The 23,232-nt window shown below is 47.9% G+C and overlaps 1 long non-coding RNA gene across 8 annotated transcripts in view; it reads right to left on the reverse strand.

The window, feature by feature from the left end:
• The window catches only part of LOC106040757 (uncharacterized), a 64,402-nt gene that overhangs the window by 12,303 nt on the left and 28,867 nt on the right, over positions 1-23,232 (reverse strand). For 7 of the 8 annotated variants that reach the window (XR_010825249.1, XR_010825241.1, XR_010825246.1 and 4 more), the window contains exons 3-4: positions 14,734-14,897; positions 925-13,766 (exon numbers count right to left, since the gene is read on the reverse strand). This is a non-coding gene — a long non-coding RNA (uncharacterized lncRNA). The remainder of the gene's footprint in view (positions 1-924; positions 13,767-14,733; positions 14,898-23,232) is intronic. The other variant, XR_010825248.1, reaches the window with a different exon arrangement.

A 23,232-nucleotide genomic window follows, 5' to 3' on the forward strand; every position in this document is an offset into this window, starting at 1 on the left:
TAGGGGACGAAGCAGAAAAAAAGATCTAAGAGGAGGTTAAGTTTTTGCTGCTGGAAAAACATTACTCTGACAGCTCTCGAGACTTTCCTATCAATCCTCATCCACCTAGACTATTTCATGTGCTAAACAACTTCTTAAAATAATCAAAAATAAGAACAAAGCCCAGGCTGGATAGCTTAAATACATGCACAAGGGAGCGTTCATCACTGTGGCTGTGACAGAAGATAATAATAATAATAACAACAAGAGTTAACACCTATTTAACAGGAGAAATCCAAAAGCCTTTACAAACACCAATCAATTAATTCTGCCAGCCGGCTATGTGTTGGGCAGGGAAAGGATGGTGGGTGAGAAGAAAATTGCCCACAAGGGTGCAAACTGTGAGCAGAGAAGGCAAAATTGGTCCTGCTGCTCACTCCCTGCTCTGCAGCCACTGTGGGAGCCCCTGCGAGGCACCGCTGCCCGCAGTGCTGCTGCCTGCTCCAGCACCACGTGAATCCTCCAAGGAAAGGTGTGCAGGAGGGCACGGCTCTGTCCGTCAGCGCACAAATGCCCTGAACCCTTTGCGAGGTGTCAGAGACACGAATTAGAAAGGAACCAAAGGTGGACTTTATACATCTAACCTGTTTTAGCTTTTGAGACCTGAAAATTGATCATGTTCTCTATGGACGGAGATGCTATAGATCCTCGGGACTGGTGATTCTTGCTCTGTTTCACCCTTTCCTGGCCCAATCCTGACATCAGCAGTTTCCCAGGAGAACAATCACAGCACAGCATCCCCCAGCCTGCTCCTGCAGCTGATGCTGAGCCACCCAGACCCACTCAGTGTCGGGCAGAGGAGGCAGAAAGGGCTCCTCGCGGCCGCTTTGGACAGGCAGGGAGAGCAATGGGCTCCTGTGGCCAAAAGAAAAGTTTTGTGCTTACCAGCAGCGTCTCCTGTCTGTGGGCAGCAGGCACAGGGATGCGGAGCGAGCACCCACAGCCCCCTGGTGCTGAAACCATTGCTTGGTTTTGCTTGGTGCCAGCAGCAGTGGTGGTGAGCTGGCCTGGAAAAGCAGTTTCCAAATTAAAGGGTGCAGGTGATGAGTCAGGGCAAATGCAGGAGGCTTTGCCCTGGGAAAATAACAGCACTTAAAGGCAGAATTCTCCACTTCACTCAATTTTTGTGACCTCCATCAGCTGCAGCCTGGGGAGAGCCAGAAAAAAATACAGGGATGTTCAAGTGCTTCCCTGCTATCGCAGCATCATCCACACGGGTCTTTCCGATAGCTCCGATGAGCTCCCCATTGCCCCCAGGATCCCCATCTGGTTTCTGGAATGGGACAAACTTCATCCATCCTGCTTGCTGGGGATGAGGATGGGATAAGAGCAGCGCACGGGGTTGAGCTAAACCAGACCTCGAGCAGCAGCTGCAGCATCTCAGCTGCCATGGGAGGGTAACCATTGCTTCGTGGGGATTATTTTTTTAGCAGCAACCTCTCTATTTAATTGTCTTTTAATCTCTTCAGTCTCCAGCCTGTTTTCTTTGGCTTCTGCATAGATATCTGGTGTGGCTGCGGTGCGTGGCCTTCCTTCCGTGCCTGGACGTGACAACGTGGGCTGTGTGTGATGAAGAAGAGGGTGGCCAAGCACCAGCGAACGAGGTGCTGTGGTGCCGTACACTTTTACTGGTCACTAAGAAACACTCATAACTTTTTTAGCAGGAGGGACAAAAGCTAACGGTGTAATTAATTGACCCAAGGCATTTCCCCGACCTTCTGGCGCTGTGAGGATGGAAAGGAGCCGTGTCCATGCGCTTGCTGCCGGCAGGGCTCTCCCCTGCCTGGGCTGGCTATGGCAAGGAGGAGAGCAGGAGCCTGCCTTTCCTGAGAGTAAGAGGCTTTGGAGCCCCCGTCACTAGCAAAGCATTAAAAAGAAAAAGTAACAATAATACTGAGCAAAATATTGCTTCGGGGGAAAATTTCTGCTTGGTTTTAGCATGGATGTTGATATTGCACGCTCAGAAATAGCTGTGTGGAAACAGTTTTGCAGCGTGCTATTAGGTGGTGCGTGGAAACAACGAGCTGCACTTGCAAGGGAGGAATTAAAGCATTTAAAAATTAAAAGACATCTAAAAAAATCCCTTATGAGGAGACTGAGTTTCCCTGAAACACAGACCCCTAAAGCCAGAGTCTGTGACTGCCTTGAAGCACTTGTCCGACACTTTTCCACTCCTGCAGAAAGGGGCTCTGGCAGGCAGCAGCCAACATGCCTGCAAACAACATGTGTGAGCTCCTTGGCTCTGGGTAAGGCTGTGCCTGGCTCGAGCATGCCAGATTTCTCAAGGGCAAGCCCTTCACACGCTGAGAACAAGGAGAACAGGCACCCATCCTGCCGGATGCCTGCCAGCGGAGATGCTCTGTGTGTAACAAACAAAAGCGTCTCCATTCAGTGCCCTCAGTGCTTCCACAGGCAGATCCCACAAAGCACAGGGGGATGCTTTTCAGATGATGAATTTCCTCATTTCCAGCCCTGGAGCGCTCAGGGGGAGAGCGTCCTGGTGCCTTTGGGACGAGGGAGGTGCATGTCGCTGCAGAGAGCAATTTTGGGGGCATCACGCACCCAAAGACAGCGCACAGCAAGGCTCGGGCACCGCATGGAGGTGATTGCTCTGCACTTTGCATATTCCCTCTGTGCACTGGGCTGGGATTTTTCATTGCATCCATAATTCATATCTTGCTGCAGTGATTCTACAGAGGCAGCACGGGACCTCAGCACGGGCGATTGCCAGGGAGGGATGCTTCCAACACAGGCAGCAAACCGGAGAGCCTGAGTCCAGCGAGCACCTCCACTTTACGCCAACTCACCCACAGGCAAAGGTGCAAAGAGACAGTGAAATAAGAGAGTAGTCTTGTCGAGAGGGAGGACAAATCACCCGTCCCTGTGCAGCTTTCTCAGTGCCAGGAGTGATTGTGCAGGGTGAACAGCAGTGCAGCTCTGCCTTCTGTCCAGCCCAGTCCTGCTCTACGCATGCAGAGGGCATCCCCGAACAAGCTCAGCACCCGCTGCCCGTGCACCATTAATTTTTGGGGTGAGGTTGCTTTCCTGCCTCCGGCAGCTGAAGGGTGACAGTCTTTGCTGTTGCTGTGGATGTGGAGGTCACCGTGCTGCTCCAGCCACACCATGCTTGCAAAGCTGCCCACACTCCCTTCCAGCTTGTGAAGCTTTTTCCTGCAACCCTGCTGCCTCTCCTCTCTGTAACACATGCACTGAAAAACCCCGTTTGTCAGAAACTAAAGTATTTTGTGAGATTAAAATGTAAATGTTGCGCTCGGCTTTTCAGAGGGGGGTTGATATTTCACTTGTGACTGTGCAGGAAATAGATTTTTGATAACTCTGCGGAACTGCCGCTGCCCAGCCACCGCTGCAAACAGCTAAAACCTTAATAAATAAATCCTCCACCAGCCAGCTCTGAAAACCAACTCGCTGGTGGTTCTGAGAAATATTGGGAATTTCCAAGCAGCCTTGCACAAGGGGACCTGTAATTGCAGCAGCCTCTCCTGCACTGCCTGCCCTTCCGTGGGCTTGAAGGGGCTGCAGAAGAGCCTGCTTGGCACTGCTGGCTGTTAATACTGCATGTCCACTTTTTGCTGTGTTTATGGACTTCAAAATCTGGGGAAAGGTCCTTGTCAGGTATCGTGCTTAAGCGTAACCTGTAAACACCGGAATGGGACATTGAAAAGGTATGTAAAAGTAGTTCACATGGAGTTGCTGCCTGGTTGGTCTCTGGTTTGCCGCCTCATCTGTTGTAGAAAACCTGCAAAATGCCTGTCTGAGCCCCAGGCTAGGTTTTTCCCCATCAATCTTGCTTCTCTTCTCTCCAGGTCTCTTCTCCTCTGCACCCTGTGTCTCTGCAGAAGCCTGTACCGCTCTCAGCCTGCACTGCTGTGCATGGCTTTGGCCACGTGTTAACAAATGCGTGGCACTGCGGCTTGTGCATAATCCAGGCACCTTGGTGATCTATAGCCTCATAAACACTGGTGAGCTTAAGGGAAAAAAATATCAGAAGGATTTTGGTGACCTTCTGCTGCCCACCAAAGCTCTCCACCACCCTCCAGTGTGTTCAGAAGGGAATTGCCTAGATTTTGGCATCCCCAGTTAGCACTCATTTAAATGTCTGAACCTTGGTATAGGAAGCTCTTGGATCACAGCTCTCAATTGAAAGCTACGACCAACATCAATATTCATAGCTTTAGCACCAAAAAGGATCATGAGGTTAAATTAACCTCACTCGCATAGTACGTGTAATAACCTGAATGCAACTGCTGCGTAACTCGACCTGTTCTGCTCAGATACGATCAGCGAGTCAAAAATCACTTGTAGCGATAATATGGCAAATAACTTCAAACAATCAAGATATATATGAAAAAGAACAGACCCCTGTTAACAGAGCCTGAGCCTGATCTGTAAACTTGGCTACTCACTTTTTATCCCTTAAGTAAACTAGGAAGAGTAATGTATTTATAGCCTCTTGATGTGAGTATCCTTGGTGAAATATTGTGTGTAATAAATATTCTGCCATCTCAGAAAGCCTACAGGACCAAACACCACCAAGGTACTGCTCAGCCAAACCCTATGCAGCTAACGAGTCTTGGTGAGCTGCCAACCAGCTGGAAACATCGCAAATGAGGGAAAGCAGGGAAAATAAAGTCTTACTGTTAATGTGGGTAGGGTTTTATTGACACAATTGCAATGCAAGGTCACTGAATAAGGTCTTTAGTCCTTTCATCTCTCCGTGGCACCTTCAAACATCCCTTCCAACCCTGGGGTTCAGTCAGCTTTATCCCGATATTTTGTTGTTTGTCAATCATTTTCTTCATTATTTTTCTCTTTCCTTTTTGATGTAATGATAAGACCCGGGCCCTTTTTCACTGCCCCACACTGCCTGCATTGCTTTTTATGGAATTACAAATTACACAGTGCTTCCGCATTAAAACAAAAGGAGTTCATCACCATTTTTAAATAAGGATGTCGTTTGTAAATGCTTTATTCATAATTAATGGAATTATTGCTGGGTGTAGCCACATTCTTCATCCATGTACTATAAGATCTGTTGTAAAGTGCATTAGTAAATGGCTTTATAGACGAGGCTATGACAAGCTGACTGCAAAGCACATTATGCAACCTACTGTAGATATTGTTGTAACAATCTTTATGCAAGATTTTAAGCTATCAGTCAGCCAGGGGCTGATTGATAGTGTAAATGTTAATAATTAATAATAGGATAATGTTGATAACTAATTAATAGTAAATGATGAGTATGGATTTTTTTTAGTTAGCCTTATGCTAATATGCATTATTCACTGAATCATAAAATCACGGCAGAGATGAGGAAGTCTCACTAGCTGTCTCCGGCTGTGTCACTGATGAGTCAATGTTGCTCTTCCAAAGCATTTCCAAAACAGCAATTTTCCTCTAGCTTTCTGGCTCAAATCAATTGGCTAAGAAGCATTTTTATTTTCCCAACAAAGTCAGAGCTCTGTATACGTGTGCACTGGAGTAAAGAGTAAAGTCATGGCCTTTGGGACATGAGTGCAACAAACCTGCCTGCCCTAAGAACAGCAACGGGAGCCCCAGGACCTCAGGGGGACTCTGTTGCATTTACAAGGAAATAGTCTAAAATGAAGGAATTGGCACTGCAGATTTCTTTTACTCCTGTGTGGCTTCCTCCGGCGATTTACAGCCATTAGGCACGCTTCCCTTTTACCGCGGGTAGGGGAAGGTCCTTGGGCTGAGGAGTGAACGGCACCGTAGGGGGTGCATAAAGGTGGTGATGCAGGAAGATTTTAGTGGAGAGCTTTAAGGACAGTTCAACACCGTTTTCTATTTTTTTCAGCTGACATTATCTTTTTTTATATGTGCTAGACAGGATCAAAGCCGGCATTACATCATGCCGGCTGAAGTGAATGTCTGCTTGCCGCAGGGCACAGACTGCTCAGAGGACGTGAAATGCCAATAGCGGCCTCAAAATCAGGATTTAGAGACCAATGCAGCACAACGGCCCCTGGGAGGCTCCCAGCAGGGAAATCCCCTGCTCTAGCTCCAGCCACCCATCGCCTGCGGAGGTTTCCAGCACGCTGGCTCACGCCCAACCTCTCTGGACCAGATAGGGAAATTTTCCATCTCCGCTTTCCAAGACTGAGATGCAGGATATCTTCTTCCTAGTACTCGGTTATTTTATAGATAGCCTACACCAAAGGCATAGAATGGCTCGCTGGCATTTTCCTGTCCTCGATGAGGATGGTGCACTAGTTCTCGCTCTGCCATGCACCCCCTTCATGAAATGCTGGTTCCTTAAACCATGCTCATACCCCCTGGCTTTCAACGCTGGCAATGCACGGGCACAGCTGATTGACTCGTGTGACAGCAACGTTTACTGAGAGCTAAAAAGTCATAAGGAATGCTGATGTTCTCTTGTAAAGGGACTTCATATTGGGAGTTTTTCCTAGAAAGATGGGAGTCCTCTGAGTTCATTCACCTTTTCCTATCCCTCCTTCCTTCCCTGCCACTTCAAAGTTTTCATTTCAGCCAAATCTGCAAGCACATTTTCAGGTGGATGTCACCAGGATCCACTTCCTCCTGGCCCACAGACAGTCTGTCTCTTATCTCACTTACATTAGTATCAATTATTTACAACAGGGACGCTAAATCATGAAAACGAAGTTGCAGAAAAGCTCTGCCTTGGCTAAGTACCCCCTGATGCTTGCAGCTATTGGAGCTCCCGTGCTCTTTGTATTTGGCCTTGAAGAGCTGTGACCCTGAATTTATTCCACCTTTCACGGCTGCAGGTAGGAGCAGTGGCCGGACACCCACAGCGCACGTCCTTCGTGGCCATTTCTCTCCTCCTCCCTCCCGTGTGTGTCCTATCACTCCTCAGAGCCCATCATTTTGGGGGAAGAGGCTCCTTCCCTGCTCGTATCCAGCACCGTGGGCTTTGAATGGGGCTCTTGCCCTGGCACACAGTCACTTACAAACTCCTTCAACAAACAACTGCGTAAGGGATTTTTTTTTTGACGAATAGTATTTAAACATGAATAATTAAAATCTCAGTTAAATAAGGATGTTATGCAGCTTAGGACAACATAAATACAAGTGTCTCGGCTCTGCTTACAGCTTTACTCTTTGGATCCAGAACAGCACAAGTGCTTTACCTCCATTGGTAAGTGCACCACTAAGTGAGGTGATGCTCAGCCCCTTGACCTTGGAACGGTGCCTACATTTAAATTTACAGTAATTCCCAATATTTTTCAGCTAAATCCCTGCTTGCACTGGAGAAGCTGTCCTTCCTTAGCTGTGCTTCTGCTGCTTACCCAGCGCATTCCCACCCTGAGGAGGTAAAATGTACAATGAAAAAAACCAAAACATTTGAAACTTGGATGTAGAGACTATGAGGAAAGCAAGAAGACCCCTAAGCACAGCCCTTTGTGTGGTCCCAGCGAGGAGCTGAGGGCTGGGCTTGCCTTGGCCAGACCATTCCCATTGCTTGGAGGGTGATGCTGGGGAACCCTGGCCCCAAGGATCAGGTTTGAAATCAGTGGGTGCTCTGCTGACACCCACCTGTGGAATTGTGGGGAGATGCAGAGGCCCCTCTCGGAGGGAGGACGGAGAAAAGGAAGGTAGTTTTAATTTGAGGTCCTTTGAGTCACTTTGTTAGCCCTGACCCTGCTTGACCCTTTTACTGTTATATCAGCCTAACTGTTTATTTTCCTCATAAAACTAAAACGAGATCGATTGCCTTTGTCTCAAAGCCCTTTATGTGTCTTGGCGCCCATCACAGCCCTGCCGTTAGTAGCAGGCCTAATGCAAATTGAATCTTTGGGAAGCAGGGACAGTTTGGGGCTCCACATCTTCCTCCTTAGTCCTGCTTAAGTTTCATCTATTGCATTTAAAAGAGAAACTTTATCTATTTATTGTAAACATAAATATGCAATTCTCTCATTCTATATGTGTGCATGATGTGTCTCTGTTGTAGACTCATATATACGATCAATAACCATGTCTTGCTGGGGATTTAAATACCAGTCTTCAAAATCCGGTCTAGAGGACCAGATTTATTTGTATGAAAATATACCATTCCTTGCTTAAGGAGGGATATTAATTATAGATGCAAACCCATAAATCTTCCAGCTTTAGGTGAGATATTTGCTGGATTATAAATATGAATTGGAAATGAGGGTCCTGCTCTTCCTATTATTACTATTATTATTACTTACTGGTTATTATTTTCGGTATGATCAGTATCTTCGGGTGGGTCAAACATTGCTGGGGAATGGGGAGCTAAGCCCTCAAAGGGTGCACATGTTGAATTCATTAAAAGGTTTTCTATTTCAGCCTTGCTTTCCAGTGCATTTTGCAGTCTGGAGAATCATTAAACACCCTGTTCAGCTCTCTACCCCTTCTCTCCGTCCTTCTTTTGGTGCCTGTTTTCATTGTGCTGCTTTTCCCAGATCATATCGAGCTCCCTAATGTTTATTAATAATGTCCAGCATCCTATCAACAATGTGCCATTGTTTCCAGGGTTCTGCTTCAACACTAGTCCTGGAAATCAGCAAAAGCAGGAGCCACCAGGGACCCCAATACCACCCAGGGCTCTGTCACAGGTGACTATTTTCTTCTCTGTCATTTATTATTGCAGATCTGGGAACATCAGTGATGAGCCGCAAGGGTGTGATCCTCCGAGGAGCCGAGCACCCAGAATACCAAGGGAAAATTTGCTTTAGGCAGATGGGACAACTTTGATGTGACAACCATGGGCAGATGCAGGGTGCTCAGCACCTCCCAGGGTTTGGTTGGTGGAACCTGACCATACACCAACCATGTCAGGGCTGAAGAATGGGGCTTTGGGCAACCTGGTCTAGTGGAAGGTATCCCTCCCCATGGCGGGGGGGGTGGACCTGATGATTTTTAAGGTCCCTTCCAACCCAAACCATTCTGTGATTCTGCGATGATTGCATGTAGCTGGTTAATTCAGTACCAACCAAGACAGGAGTAAGTTGCAGTGACTCTCCCAGACTTCACCAAGTGCTCCAGAGCCAGGAAGCATTTCTAAACCCCAATTGAAATGAGTTAAATGGAAGACCTCACCGAGGACCTCAGGGCTTTCTGCATTTGCTGCTGTTTCCCTGCTGATCTCTCAACCACGGCTGTGGCTCTGCAGCCCATCAAGGACCAAAAAAAGCCAGAAGCCAAATGCAGCGGGCTAATTGTTCGCAGGTATTAGCAGCAGTAAAAGGTGTGGAGCTGGGCTGGTGTACACCAGGAGGGGCTCCTGCAGGTAGCTCTGGCAGGTACAGCAATGCAACGGGCTGCTGACCAAAGGAAAGTACATGACAGGATCTCAAGCTCAATTTATGTAACACCTCTACCCTGAAATTAATAGGACCACGTATGCCAGGACTGGAAAGACAGGGCACTGTGTAAGGTCTGCTTTTTTAAATTAGAGTCCTGTGCTTAAATAAATTAAGTGAGCTGTCAGTGTATTAAATGATTTAATGCCTTCTACGGTTTTGCAGTGGAATCCTAATGAAAATACTCTTCAATATAAAACGCTGGATAAATTAAATGGTGAAGTGTTTTAATAAATGGGCTGTTGTTATGGTGAACCACATTAAAGTAGCGTTTATCTCTATGGTAATGATGTTGCTCTGGCTTTAAAAGAATTTCTGCTGGTTCAGGCTTCTTCAGATAAAATATAAACAGTGTGCTCAAGAAGTCTAGTTCTAAAGCATCTGCAGCGTTCCTGGACCAAAACTTGAAGCTAATGGGAATCATGTTGACTGGCTAATACAGAGCTGGGTTAAATGGCACGTGAAGCAGAGGGCTCTTGCAGATGGATCTCGAGCTGCTGAAGAAACCCTCTGCTCCAGCAGGAGCTGCAGAAGCCTGCATGGGTTAGCTCCTGCAGCCTCCAGTTTGTACCCAAACCCGGTACAGCTCCGGAGCTGGAGTCCTCAGCACCAGCAGCAAGCTCTGTGGTGTGGGCAGCAGGGATGAGACAGCCTCCAAGCTTCAGGAACGAGGCCCTAGATGTACAGCTGGATATTAAAGAACCACGGTGAAGTCACAAATAGGCTGTGGAGGCGCTTAAAAGTCTTTCTTTGCTGAGCTCATTATAAGTTAAGATAACATTGGATCTATTTTATATCCTTTATATGAGGTAAAAGCCTGCTTTTAAAGGTAAAGACCAGAAGATAAAGTCCCTTATATAGAAATCAATTACATACAAAACAACTTTAGTTTTTCTGCTGTTGGATATCAGTTCTTATCTAACCTCCTGTACCCATCACGGTGTTTCTTTGGAAGCAAAACTCTTTCTTGACACAATTTTCAGAGCTTGAATCACCAGAATTAATATCCCAGTGCCCAAATCAATTATAATAATGAAGAAGAAGAAGAAGAAGATACCTGTTAAGTCCCCAGTGCATCTGGATGTACTGTAAGGTGTCAGTAGGGGCTTGCAAACCGGTCCACTTGAATCCAGTGGGTAGTTTCTGGAGCTGCCTGAGTGAGGGTTGTGCACCAAGGGCTTTTGGGACAAATTTCCATGAAAAGAGAAATTTCAGCAGCTCCTGAACTAGAGGTCCATCCCTCTGGCAAAAATGAGGCTTGAATAATGCTGAGGTGTCTGCATGAGTCTCCAGTGAGGTCAGACCATGATCCAAGGGAATTGTCCCACTCAGTGCTTGTGGATGACAGCATAAAAACTCATTATTAAGGACATTAAGAAACCAAAGAAGGACCACCCCACCCATGCAGTGTGGGTGTCCGCATGTCAATTCACAGAGTGCTCTTTGGTGGGTCCAAGATACAGATAAAAACAAAATAAAAAATCTGCCATGCTTTTGAAATGGTCAAAGATAGTGAAACCACATTGGGAAGTTGTGCTGATGTTAATTCTGGCAGTTTCAGAAGTGCACCCATCCCAGTATGAATTTAGCAGTGTCAGCTTCCAGTCACCAACACTTTTTATAGCTGTGTCTATTAGATTAAAGAGCTCTCCTTTTCTGTCTTTCTGTACCCTGTCTGAACACATCCAGGTTGTCATTAAGCCATCCCTTAACCTTCTCTTTGTTAAGCTAAGCGTATTGGGGTCCTTGAATCTGTCACTATAAGGCATGTCTTGCAACGCTTCAGCCATTCTCATGTGCCTTCTCGGAGCCCTCTCCCATTCATCAACTTCTTCCTTGAGTCACAGACACCAGAAATAGCTGCAGTGTCCCACTAGGTGTTACACCCGAGATATTTCACTCCGCTATTTGTTCACGATTCCAGTGCAGTGTGATGGATTCCTTCCTCCCCCCTGCACACCATGAAACCCCAATTCCCCAGCATGGCTTTGCATGTGCCCACGCCAAACTGGCTGGTTCTTGCTTCCCTCTGGCTCAGGAAGGATGCAGGTCTGAGGAAGAGACTGATCCCCCGCCCTACCATTGTCCTAATCTAAATCTCATCAGAGAACTTTGATTGTAATTAGTTTTGATTTTCTACCATTTTGCTGAAAGTGATGAACTGAAACAGCCACTTGTGATGAGTGTCTGCACGCAGTTGTACGTTTAAACATATCAGCAGGGTTTTCATCCGTTTAGTGTGTGCCGTGTTGATTTTACATTGTTTTAGCTTCCTAATAAATGAGACAACATTAAGTCAAATGCCTTGCAGAAGTCAAACGTAGCAGTGTTGATGAAATGTACCAAATCAATCAAATCTATAATCACATTCTTGAAAAATTATATCAATTTCATTTAATAGGATCTATTTTCCATTAACTCATGTTGATTGTAATTAATTATTCTCCTTAAATTGTTATTAATCAAGTCCCTTATCAGCTCTTCCATTTTTTCTCACAAAATCAACATCAGACAATCAGATTGATAATTACAAGCCAACCCCCCAGCGCCCCGGCACGAAGTCAGCATGGCGCTGGGCTCCCGCAGTCCCCCGGCGCTGGCGGTGCACTCCATGGCTGCCGAGCATCCCGAGGTGGAACAGAAGGTATTTCACAGCACGGCATTGCATTGGTACTTTATTTCGCTTTTTCCCCCCAAATAGAGAAATAAAATATTTAGCGTCTGCCTTTTATGCATTTCTTTTTTAATGTCTGCTGTTCTGTCTAGACAATGGCTCATAGTCTCTTATATCTAAAAAAACTCCTCCCTACTGCCCTGAGCTCCCCTGGCAGAGGTTTCACCTATCTGCCTTCTGCTTGGTGCTGGTTTACACTCCTCATTACCCATTTTCCCTTTCCGTGAATGTACCTCCCTTTCCTCTGAGCTGCTGTTTTTAACCAGAGCAACCTTCTCTCTCTCAGCTCTGAGATTTCACTAGAAGTCAGAGTGCTTTTAAACAAAGAGTCGCCAAATATCATTCGCATTTTCTGTTCAAAATCTTCCAAGTGACCTGGCTTAGAGTGCTGAAAAGAAAAGGTGCCTGCTATATTGGCTCGAGCTTTATTCTGTCTGTGCCCCTTGTGTAGGATCGAAATGGGGTCACCTCGATGTTGGCTGTGACTGTTTTTTCAGCCTGTGAGTGGTTCTTCAGCTGTTGAGATGATCCTGAAAAGGATCCTCCTGGTTTTGGTTAACAAAGTCTGTGACATTTAGATATTCCAAAAACTGGCATCGTGAACCCTCCAGCTCACATTCTCGAAGTGCAGGTTCTCCAGAGGAACGTAGGGGAATTTTCCTTAAATATTACAGATATGTGACAAAGGAGCCTGTTTTCCAGTGAGATTTGAGACGTACCATCTGCTGGCTTTTATTTATATTTGAGATCACTTTCTCTTGAATTTCTAGTGTCTTGGACCACAGCAATGTCACTTCTGATATCGATTGTCCGTCCTACACCTTCTTTGCCCACTCAAACCTTTCTAAATAGGTTACAGCTATTGATTTTAATATTCCAGGCACATGGATTTTCTCCCCAAGTTTAAGCCATGCTCTCCAGATAGAATTTGTACTCATAAATTAGTCATTCCCACTCTTTTTTGTTGCTCAGACTCCCTGCACTGCTGTACAGGCAATTAAAGCTCTTCCCCTCACATCCCTTGGTGTGTTCATTAGCTCTCTCCCGAACATCTTCATTTTCTTCCTTGGGCCAGGGGTGGGGATGGATGCTGAACGGTTTCATCCAGCCCAAGTGTCCCTCCAACCAGAGGGGCTACCAGCCCAAAGAGCCACCAGGAGAACAACAGCAGAAGGGGAAACCTCAGCACAACGATCTCTGTTTGCAGCCCTGATGCATTTTGGGGTCATGGTGGCAGTGGATGCAGAAGGACTCAAAACCCAGCCTGAGGTGAAGCTGCATCAGACCTTCTCCAACCTCCCAATTTCTTCTGGCAGCCAATTCCTCCTTGCAGCCCTGCCCAGCTCCACCTGCTGCAACCATTCCCCAGGCACCAACAAGCATGGGGGTGCCACAAATCATCCCATTTGGGGCTATCTGTCGCGTTTATGTCCATAGGGGATTCCTAGGGGCTCTGCAAACCACAGGGATTGGGAGCTAATCCCACAGAGAGAAGACCTGTGCTTAGGGCACCTGCATGCACTCCTGCAGAACCCCACTGGCCAAGCCGCAGGCTTACAGCTTCACTTGTGGCTCGAGATTTGCAGGTTTCCTTTCACCTGCTCCTCTCCTGCCTTTGGCATGTGCTTCAAGGTTGTGTTGGCTTGGGGCCAGCCTGGCCAAGCTGTGCTGACCTTGGAACATGCTTGTGCTCATTTTAAGTGGCTCTGTTGGAAAGAAGAAAAAAAAAAAAAAAAAAAAGGAAAGAGGAAAGAAATCCATCCCTGCACTTGCAGGTCCTAAACTCTATGCAGCCAAGGGCTGGAACAGAGGCTTCTGCAGACGGTGAAAGGTCTCCTGTCTGTAAGGTTTTATTTACAGCTGATGCATGTTAATGCTTTATGGCCAGAGAGCTGCTGTTTCAGGGCAGTTAAAGCCTGGCAGTTCTCCTGATCCGGCCCTTGCTGGGCTCAGTGATCAGGATGTGCCTGTCCCCCCTCCTCAGGATAACCCCCTCCATCTTCTTTAATCCAGCAAAGTAGTTAGGGGAAAATCTGCAAGCAGAGCACTAAAAGAGAAGGAAGCATAATGCCTGTAAAATAAACAAGCTACAAAGTGCCTCCAGGTAGCTCTAAATTATACATCCGTCCTGTTGGGAAATGTTCAAGGTTGTCTTCTGTGAACGGCTCTCCTCCTGGGTGCTTGTCTCCATTTTCTGGGATGCCTCTGCTCTGCTTTTGCGGTTACTTCTTCCCTTTCACTGCCTTTTCAACAATTTCTTTGCTATGTTTTAAAATTCAGAACATGACGAGTGAAGTTTTCCCTTGGCTGAGCGGTCAGATGATGGGAAGGGGATAAATGGTCTCTGGTACCAGCTCGGTACTGGCTGCACCGCGAGCATCAATCACCACCAGCCCCTCACAGAGGTTTCCCCCCCGTTCAAGCACAGAACAGACAGCCTGGTCTGCAGGTCCTGATGTCCACAGCCCTGGTCCCTGGCTCGTGTAGAGCTGGGAGCATCGCTGGGGCAAGCCAGGGCTCATTGCCTCTTGCCAAAAGCACGGGGACTCTTCTGGGAAAACGCCTGAGCTGCTTGTATCCCTAATGCAATTGGCTCGGTTATGAGTTTCGTTTCCAAAGGGTAGCTTCTATTCTTTTTATTAAAACCCCTAAATTTCATTAGTTTGCACTTACCAAAATAAATCTGGCATCGCTAGTGAGCTCTCCCGCACGGGTGTCATCGATCTGGAGCCGCCCCGTGTCACGCCTGGCGGGGTGACAGCCACCTCCTTGGCTCTGCCGTGGACTGCAGATTCTGCGAGCTGAGGAGCACGTCCATGGGCTTCTGCCACGAAGAACTTCAGTTCCAAGGTGTTTTTTTTTTTTTGGGAGGGGGGAAGGAAGTAGATTGTAAATTTAATTCCTGCATCTTAGTCATTTCTGGACCGTGGGTCATTAAGCACACATTAGTGCTGCTAGGTGGTTTGCACGGGGCTGCGCTGGCAGCACAGAGCCTGGCTGCTTGCTCCAGCACATCCCAGGCATTTTGCAGACCCGCGGGCTGCTCATACCAGGTACAGCCCAAAGATGCTGCAGTCCTGAGCACAAGCATGACAGATAACATATAAGCATCCTAGGAGTGGTGACTTGTGCCATATTTAACATTAAAACACCTCGCTGTCCTATAAAGCATCCCAGCTCACTTTCTTATCCTCTCCCCACACTCCTGTACATTTTTAACCCCTGCAGCCAGGCAAAGGTTGAACTCCTGCAAGCTCCAGATGTGTGCTCAAGGACTGCTTAAAAGAACAAACGCTGGTTGTTGCCAGCATATAAAACGAGGTTTCTTTTAATGGAAAAGTGCCGTGCATCTCGCTGCATGAAGGATGTGCGTGTGAAAGGCCTGCCCCGTGCTCAGCCCAGCCGCGTGGGGAAGTTCCCCCAAAACACTCACGGTGTCAGTCTGTCCACGGGCTTGACAAACAGCCCGAGGAGGCAGGCTCCTTTAACGGGCTTCAGGGTTTTATTTATAGCCCCTTCGAATAAGTGCAGCTGATACTTAAGATCGGCAGATTTAATGACAGCAAGCTGGCAAAAGGCCAGCTCTGCAAATAGTGCTGCTAAAAGTCTTCTCCGCCATAAAATTTGTTTAATGCAAGAAATCATACTGTGCAGGTTTTTGCCTGGCATTTTTATAATTAGCGGGAGAAATCTCCATTCCGTTCCTAAGAGCAGCCAGCACTTTATGGGATAGGGCTGTCTCTCGGTGCTGGTTTGGAGATTTATCTTTGCATTTGGAGAGACTCTGGCGCTCAGCAGCCGGGCGAAGGGGAGCTTCCCCACTCCTCCTTGCCTTGCACGTCCCCAGCGGCTCCCTGTACATGCCCACCCCCAGGACTCTTCCTTTTTCCAGGACCCTCCAGGCTGTGCAATGACCAAAACCCCATCAAACTAAATGGCAAGGCAGCTCCTGGGCTGAGCAGAGGAGATCTGGGACCTCTGTGATCCATACACATACAAAATGCACTGAAACCAGCACGCTTTGCTGACGTTTGGTAACTTTGCAGTACTTTTCACTGAAGGGCCTGCAGGTGAGCATCTGCTGTGGGGTGGCAGAAGAAGGGAGACGTCTCCTTTTTCAGCCCAACCCACAGCCCATTCTGGCTCACAAAAGGCTTTTTTTTTTTTGGTGTCATACACGTTTGCCTTTTCTAAGGGAGCCGTGCCTTAAAATATTACATATTATTTGGCATAATAAAAGGGAAACAAAATGCTAGGAATAATCAAAGGTTCGGAAAGCCCACTGGGTTGTGCATTTAGATGTGCAGCGGCATTCAGGATACAGACACAGTGATACAGACACAGTACAAAGCCAGCAGGTCGCCCACTTCTCTTCGCTGTGGTCAGCCATCCAGCCTCCTCTGTTAGCAGGAGAGCTGGGAATTAGGTCGCTGGTTGCTTCATTCCCTGAAGGGCCCCCCCGGGACCTGTCCCCTGCCTGCACAGCTCCTGCTCTGCCATCAGCAGAACATCTGCTTCTCTGGGGAATCTGGAGGACGCGGGATTAGCCTGGGCATCTTGGTGGGAATACTTTTTCCTGTTGTTTGCACTGTGCACCGATGTCCTCTAGACCTCCTGCCATCTCTGCTGTGCATAGATTGTGGTCCGGCTCCCTCCCATTACAGAGTTTAGCCACGGGCAAGCCCTGGCCAACTCCGTGATGTAGGTAGCCCATGGCTGTAACGGGCACGGCACTCGCCTGGCTGCAAGCTGGGCTGGTATTTAGGGACGTGCTCTGGATCCTAAATAAAACACTGCATCTTCCACTGAAGGTGTGGGAGGTGATTAGTGTCCTTTCTGTGGGATGGGGTTTAAAGTTGCGGCACTTCAGGCGTGCTCTCAGTGTTCAAAACCCCAGCACCTTGCTGAACCGGGACCTAATTATTTCACAGGGGGTATTAAAATGAAAATTTTAGAATTAAAAAACGCAGAGGAAAGAAAATAATCAGGTGGATTGTGCCCTTACAAGACACCACGTCCCTATTTCCAGGCAATAGCCACGTGTAAAGGAGGCACCGTGTCGGCTGCACGTGTGTCCAGACCTTGTGAGATTTCGGAAGGGACCGCCAGCCCCCAGGAGAGCTGGCCCCCAAGGCCCTGAGGCTTTGCACCTGAGCAGCCCTCAGCTCAGCTCACTGGCTCATTCTTCTGTTCTTAATAAATGCCACAAATGTGGAGGCTTTGCCCCAGAAGCATGTGCGCAGAAATTAAGAACTATGTACATGGGAGGGCATGGAATAGCCTGGGCTTTTCTGGCCCAAACTACTAATTGCAAATTATTCACACAGTTCTGGTAAAATGTCCTCTTTCTGTTAAACTAAACGCAACTATCTTAACCCTCTTAACCTGCTGGGCTCATCTGCAAAGCTCAAAGCTGTTCAGTTTCCTTGCCTCTCTTCTCCCTCTCATTTATTCTTCTCCTTGATAAATACTAAAAGAAAAAAAAAATTAAAAAAAAATAAAAAGAAAAGGATATTTAAACCAGAATAGGACAGAAGTTTTCTTCTGCAGTGCATGGTTTGCTGGGGAATGGGGGAAAAGCTGGAGAACCTGAACAATTGTCAGGAATGCCACTCAAATTACAATAGAATTGTCTGAAAAAAATCTGGCAGCTAATTCTGATTGCAGTGCACATTTCTGTGCCTGTGACAAACGATTTCTAAAGTTAGACTCAAGGACACCAAGCTTCCAAGAGGTCACTCATCCACACTGTTTGTTTTACTCGCCATACCAAAAGAAAATTTTAAAAAGTTAAATTGTTGGAGGGGGGGGGGGGGGGGAAGGGGGGAGCACGGATGATCTGAAAAAGATTGAAGTGTTTGGTTTTAAAAGGGCTGATGCTCTGAGCCATAAAGTATGAAATACAAGAGGGAAAGCAGATTTGGGGCTAACCTACAATATCACATTAGGCTTTAAAGCCGTTCCAACAGACTAAGCATTTGAGAAGGAATCGGAGCTGTTTGTGATAAGTTGCTCCTCTTATCGGCAAACTGTCATCTGTCTTGAACGAGAACATTTTGTCCACCCTACCAAAACAAGTCAGAAAAATTGGATAAAAACAAAAATATAAATCAGAATGGGAGCTGGGAGCCGAGCTGAAATGATGGCAATTTCCTGGCAAGGCTCGCTGTACGGCTAAATGTCAGCCGTGACAGCAAGAATTATCCTCGCGACGCAGGGTCAGGAATTATGTGCGAGCCTGTGGTGGCCAGAGCCCGGCCACCGCGGGACTTTGTGGCCACCCCGGGCACAAAGTCACCGCCAGCTCTGTCCCACCGCTGCCCTGCCAAAGCCTTTGCTCTCCCAGACCACTGACGGCATGCGGGCAGCTTGCATCCTGCCAGGAGCCCAGCTCGGTGGCTGCGGTGGCACGACCCTGACATTGATTTCCGAATCGGAGCTTTCTGCTTGCGGCCTTGCGGCAGAAACCAGCGGTGCCTGCAGCTTGCAGAAGGTTTCCAGGTAATCTTTGCTGGGAGAGCAGCTCGAGCTAAGTGCTGCCGGAGCCGCCCTGTCCCATGCCTGGCTCCCTGCAGACACTTTTCCGTGGGATAAGTGGCTGGTAGATAATCAGGAATTAAGTGCCTGCCGGCCTGTTTCGAAATCTAATCATTTCGGTGCGTTCCCAAAGCACCCCCGGAGCCGCTGCTGCAGATGGAGGATCGAGGGGTGGGCGTGCTGGGAAAGATGCAAGATGCAATGGGCAGCTGCAGCCCAGCTGCTGGGCTGCTCCCCTTGGGGTCGCCCTGAACATCACTCCCAGGGGATGGGAAGGCAGCGGGGTACAGCTGCTGCTCCCCGGGACTGCCTGTGCAGAGCCCCACTGCCCACCCTCCCTGTCTGGGGGCGAGGAACCTCGCTGCACCTGCGGTTATTTTCGTTTCATGGCCTCAGGACACGCACAGCATTTAGAAACGCAGCAGAGGGAGGTGCAGGGACCTTGCTGTGGGTGCAGCGGGGGACCCAAGCCTGCCAGCCCTGCCCCACACTGCACCTGAAGTGCCCGAGTGATTTTCTTCTTCACACCGTCACGCTGAGCACCGTGTTCCCATCCAGCAGCCAGCATCACCGGAGGCAGGACCTGAATCAGACGCTGAGAAATCAGCTTTCAGGTGCGCCAGAGCCGCTGTGCTCCTGTCGGCACTTAGAGCCCGAGACACCCAACTGCGGTTTGGAGACAGAGGTACAGCGAAGGGAGGAGTGGGGACATTGTTCTGCACAATCACCTAACGGGAAAGGACAGATCCTGAGCAGAAGTGAGTGGTAAAGACATGGCAACGTCCAAGGCTCGCACAGCCCAATGCCGCAGCAGCACCCACAAAAGGATGCAAAGGAAGAGATGCTGCCCCTAGTAAAGGAGCAGCTGAAAAATTACTCTCCTGTCCTTTGGATCTGAAAACTTTATTTATTTTTTTAAATATAATTATTAATTTTGCATTGGTTTGGTGTGCACGGCACCAAGACAGGAGAGATGCACCCTCTTTTTGCAGGAGGCTTATGACTGCAAGTGCTTGCGCAAATCCAGATGAACAAGCAATATGCAAGACTTTACTTCAACCCAACTGGCAGCGATCTGTCCTAGCACACGAGGACTGGCTTGCCAGGTGCTGAGAGCCCTGGTACATGTGTACAGCAAGTGCCCTTCTCAGAAAGACCAAGCAGTGTGTAAGAGGGAGACTTGGATAAGGGACAACAATTTGTTCCCTTTTGCAAATATCCCAGGAGCAAGGATATCAAAGCTGCCCTTCATGCAGAAGCTGGCGAGAAGCTGCTGCAGACTCTTCTGTTAACTGTGTCATTTAATGCACATTTTGTTGCAAGAGCAGGTGTGACCCAGGCAAGGATTAATCCAGCCTGTGCTGTGCACCTAGCGCGCGCACACCATATTTGCAGCAGTGTGGGTGCATATATATAAATGTCTATCAAATACACAGGTATTTATTTATCTATGGCATGTGGGCTGGGGAGCAGACAGGCTCTCCTCTCACCACGGTGGGGTGTGGGATGCCATACAAATTCTCTCCATTTTTTCTCGGGAACTCTTGGCAAGCCGGGGGAGCCTGCAGTCCGTCAGTGCCAAGTCACTCCGTGGGACGTCCCTGCAGCATCTCGGGGAGCCCTGTGGCACCTGGGGATGGAGCAAGGACACCTTTCAGCCCTGTTTAGAAGCATTTTATTGGCTTTTTTTTTTCAGTGTTGCAAAGCCCTAACGTCATCACTGGTAGGAAAGAGCTGGAACACCAGGCAGGTCCTGGCCAGCCCCTCTCTGCCATCGGATGCACAGCAGAACTGGACTTCTGCTTTAGTTGCATTTGCTTGTGCTGTTTGTTTGTTTGCAAGGATTATCGCATTCTCTGCCTGTATTGTGCCACTGACAATAAATCCAGAGCAACCAGGACCCGAATTTTAAAAGAGGTTTCCAGAAGGGAATGTCAATTACCTTTCCCTTCCAGCACCACAGACCTCCTCTGGCACTTACAAATCCCAGTTTTATTTTGAGAAATGCAGCCACTTGCTCCAATTATTCAGCCTTCACTCTGAGGTGAGCAAAAAAGAATATTTAGCAGGTAAACCTCAAAAGGTCGGGTTTAAATCAGAATGGCTGGGACCCCAGCCCCAAAGCACAGCCCCTCACAATGTGTACACACAGAGGTTTGATGGAGGGGAGGGACAATGGTGTAGACTAACACTGGAGGTCTCAGTTTGGGTGAAATCCCCACCTGAGGCAGATGGGGTTGCTTTGGTTGCTGAGGATTTCCGTGGAGAAAATAGTGCATGGATCAAAATAGTGCACCTGGCTCAATTACTGCATTCAAGGCTATTGAGAGCCATGCCAGGGCTGGTGGATGTGGCATCTTCAGCTTTGGAAGGGGAAACTCAGGAGCCTTTGGGTCCAGGGGAGGGTGGAAGAGAGAAGAGATCCTTCCCCTGCTCTGCCTTCGCTGCAGGGCCCAGGGGTCCTCCTGGTGCTGGAACAGAAATGCAGAAAATTGCCCAGGGAAAGAATTACCTTTAGGTGATGTGTTCCCACCTCAGCACCTGTCCTCCATGTGCTTTGTCTCGCTGCATCCCCACACTTCCCCAGCTCTCTTCATGCCTGCCACGCTCCTTCCACATTTGGATGCCAGTCCATCCTTGCTCATTTCTATTCTCCACCCATCCTCTTAGCTCAGCCTGGTCTCGAGCGTGGATGTCTTGTCAAGGTGCCAGGATGCCCCGGCAGAAGTGCAGGTTGGTAAAACGGTGCCAGGAGTGCCTGCTGTGAGCATCCCTGCATGTCTTGTGTCTGAGGAGCAGCCCCAGGGCTCTGATCTGCTGAGGACCCTCCCTGGGCTTATCAGGGCTCTTTGGGAACCAGCAGCTTTATGTCTGTTTTAAATCCCAGTCCTCTTTCCTATGATCCCCTCTTTGTGCCTCCTCCCAGGACCCCTCTGTGCCTGCAGGTAGAGGGTAGCTCCACCCCTGCCTGCGATTTCTCACATCACTGCCACGTTTCCAGAAAACCTGAACATGAGCCACATGGGATTTCCATCCGAATCACCCCCAAAAGGAGGCCAAAATCCAAAGTTCATCACTCGAATCACCCCCAGAACACGGGCAGTGGTACCAGCTCAAGAAGATGCAAAAGCTTCTGTAGAAATACCTCTGCCAAGAGCAAGCCCTGCTGCTGCCAGACAGTTCGAGGCTTTCCTGGTCCCAGGGTGGGAGAACAAAGTGCTGTTATCCTGTGACAGAAAATCTGGATTTTGTGATTCGTGTTATTTGTAAAGAAAATGTCCCTGCTTGTCTGAGACTGGCTCATTCCAAACCCTCAGAAGTTCAGTGTCATTGCTCTGCAGTGCACAGGCGTATCTAGCCGACAACCCAGCTAGCTGCAGAGACACGAGGAGGATAATTTGATTCCATCTTTGGAAATGTCAGACTTTATGGATGAATAAAATACATTCCATTTTCTTCTGTTTATCAATATTGGGTGAAAACAGACTAGAAATTGCTCATAAATGGGTAGCGTCGGGAGAGACGAAATCTATTTGTTATCCTTTGCATATTCCCAGCACTGATCCTACTGTGGCAGCCACAGCCCACCTCTGTGTAGTGTTCAAGAAGTGGGCAAAATGGAAACGAAAGTCACGAACAGCAGAAAGGGTGACCTCTTGTACTCCTCCATTCAGCTGATGGTTCTGGCCACACCAGATGTTCAGCACCTGGTGCTGCTGAATATTGGCCTGTCCATAAGACGGTCCCAAAGCCATCGTATATTTGGGGTTTTGATGGGAAATCTGCAGTGCCTTGTGAGGATGAGCTCCCCCGAGCTCCAAGCCAGAGGGAAATCAGAGCCCTGGGACTGAATACACCAAATCCCCTGCACAGCCCCAAGGGCAGGTCCAGCCAAACGCTGGGCATCCCTCTGCTTGAAGTGGTCTAGCTCGGGGTGTGCAGGAAGGATGCAGTGCCCGACAGCATGATAACGATTAAGGGAGAGATTTCAGGAGGGAGAACAGAACAGCAGTGAATGAACTTTCCAGATAAATTATAGCTAAAGAGGAATGAAACATTATAGTTTCAATTACTGCTGTGCCCAACCACGCAGGTAGTAATTCAAACAAGAAACAATTGGTGGATTGTCACCCTCAGATCAGACACATACCATTTAATTCCATTTACTGAGGGTTCACTGACTGTATTTTGAATCAAATACAGCCATTAATGTGCAAAGATCTGAAAAATGCATCTGTCCCTTTTACAAATGTGACAGCGAGACACTAATTCCTGTAAAACCCTTTTTCTTCAGGTTGGGCTGCTCCTATTGCCTTTAGTTATGCAGATATTAGTTATTAAGAGTTTTAGTATGTCAAGCAACTTCTTTTGAAATGGCTTGGGCTTTTTTGTTCAGGGCACACGGAAAGCACAGCTAAATCCATACTTATATTCCCTCATCCAAACTTAGTAAATTGATTCAAATGCAGAAAAAGCTACTTTCATTAAAACAATTAAATCCTTTCTATTATTGCTGTATCTGACTATTACGGCGCAAATATAAATCATCGGTTATTGGAGCTAAAAGCTTTCAGATAGAATTGCTCAAACGTCTGCCCCACGCAACGGGCAGGGAGGAAGGATGACGTGCACCTG

This window comes from Anser cygnoides, chromosome 16 (assembly GCF_040182565.1).
Source record: "Anser cygnoides isolate HZ-2024a breed goose chromosome 16, Taihu_goose_T2T_genome, whole genome shotgun sequence".
Lineage (NCBI taxonomy): Eukaryota > Metazoa > Chordata > Aves > Anseriformes > Anatidae > Anser > Anser cygnoides.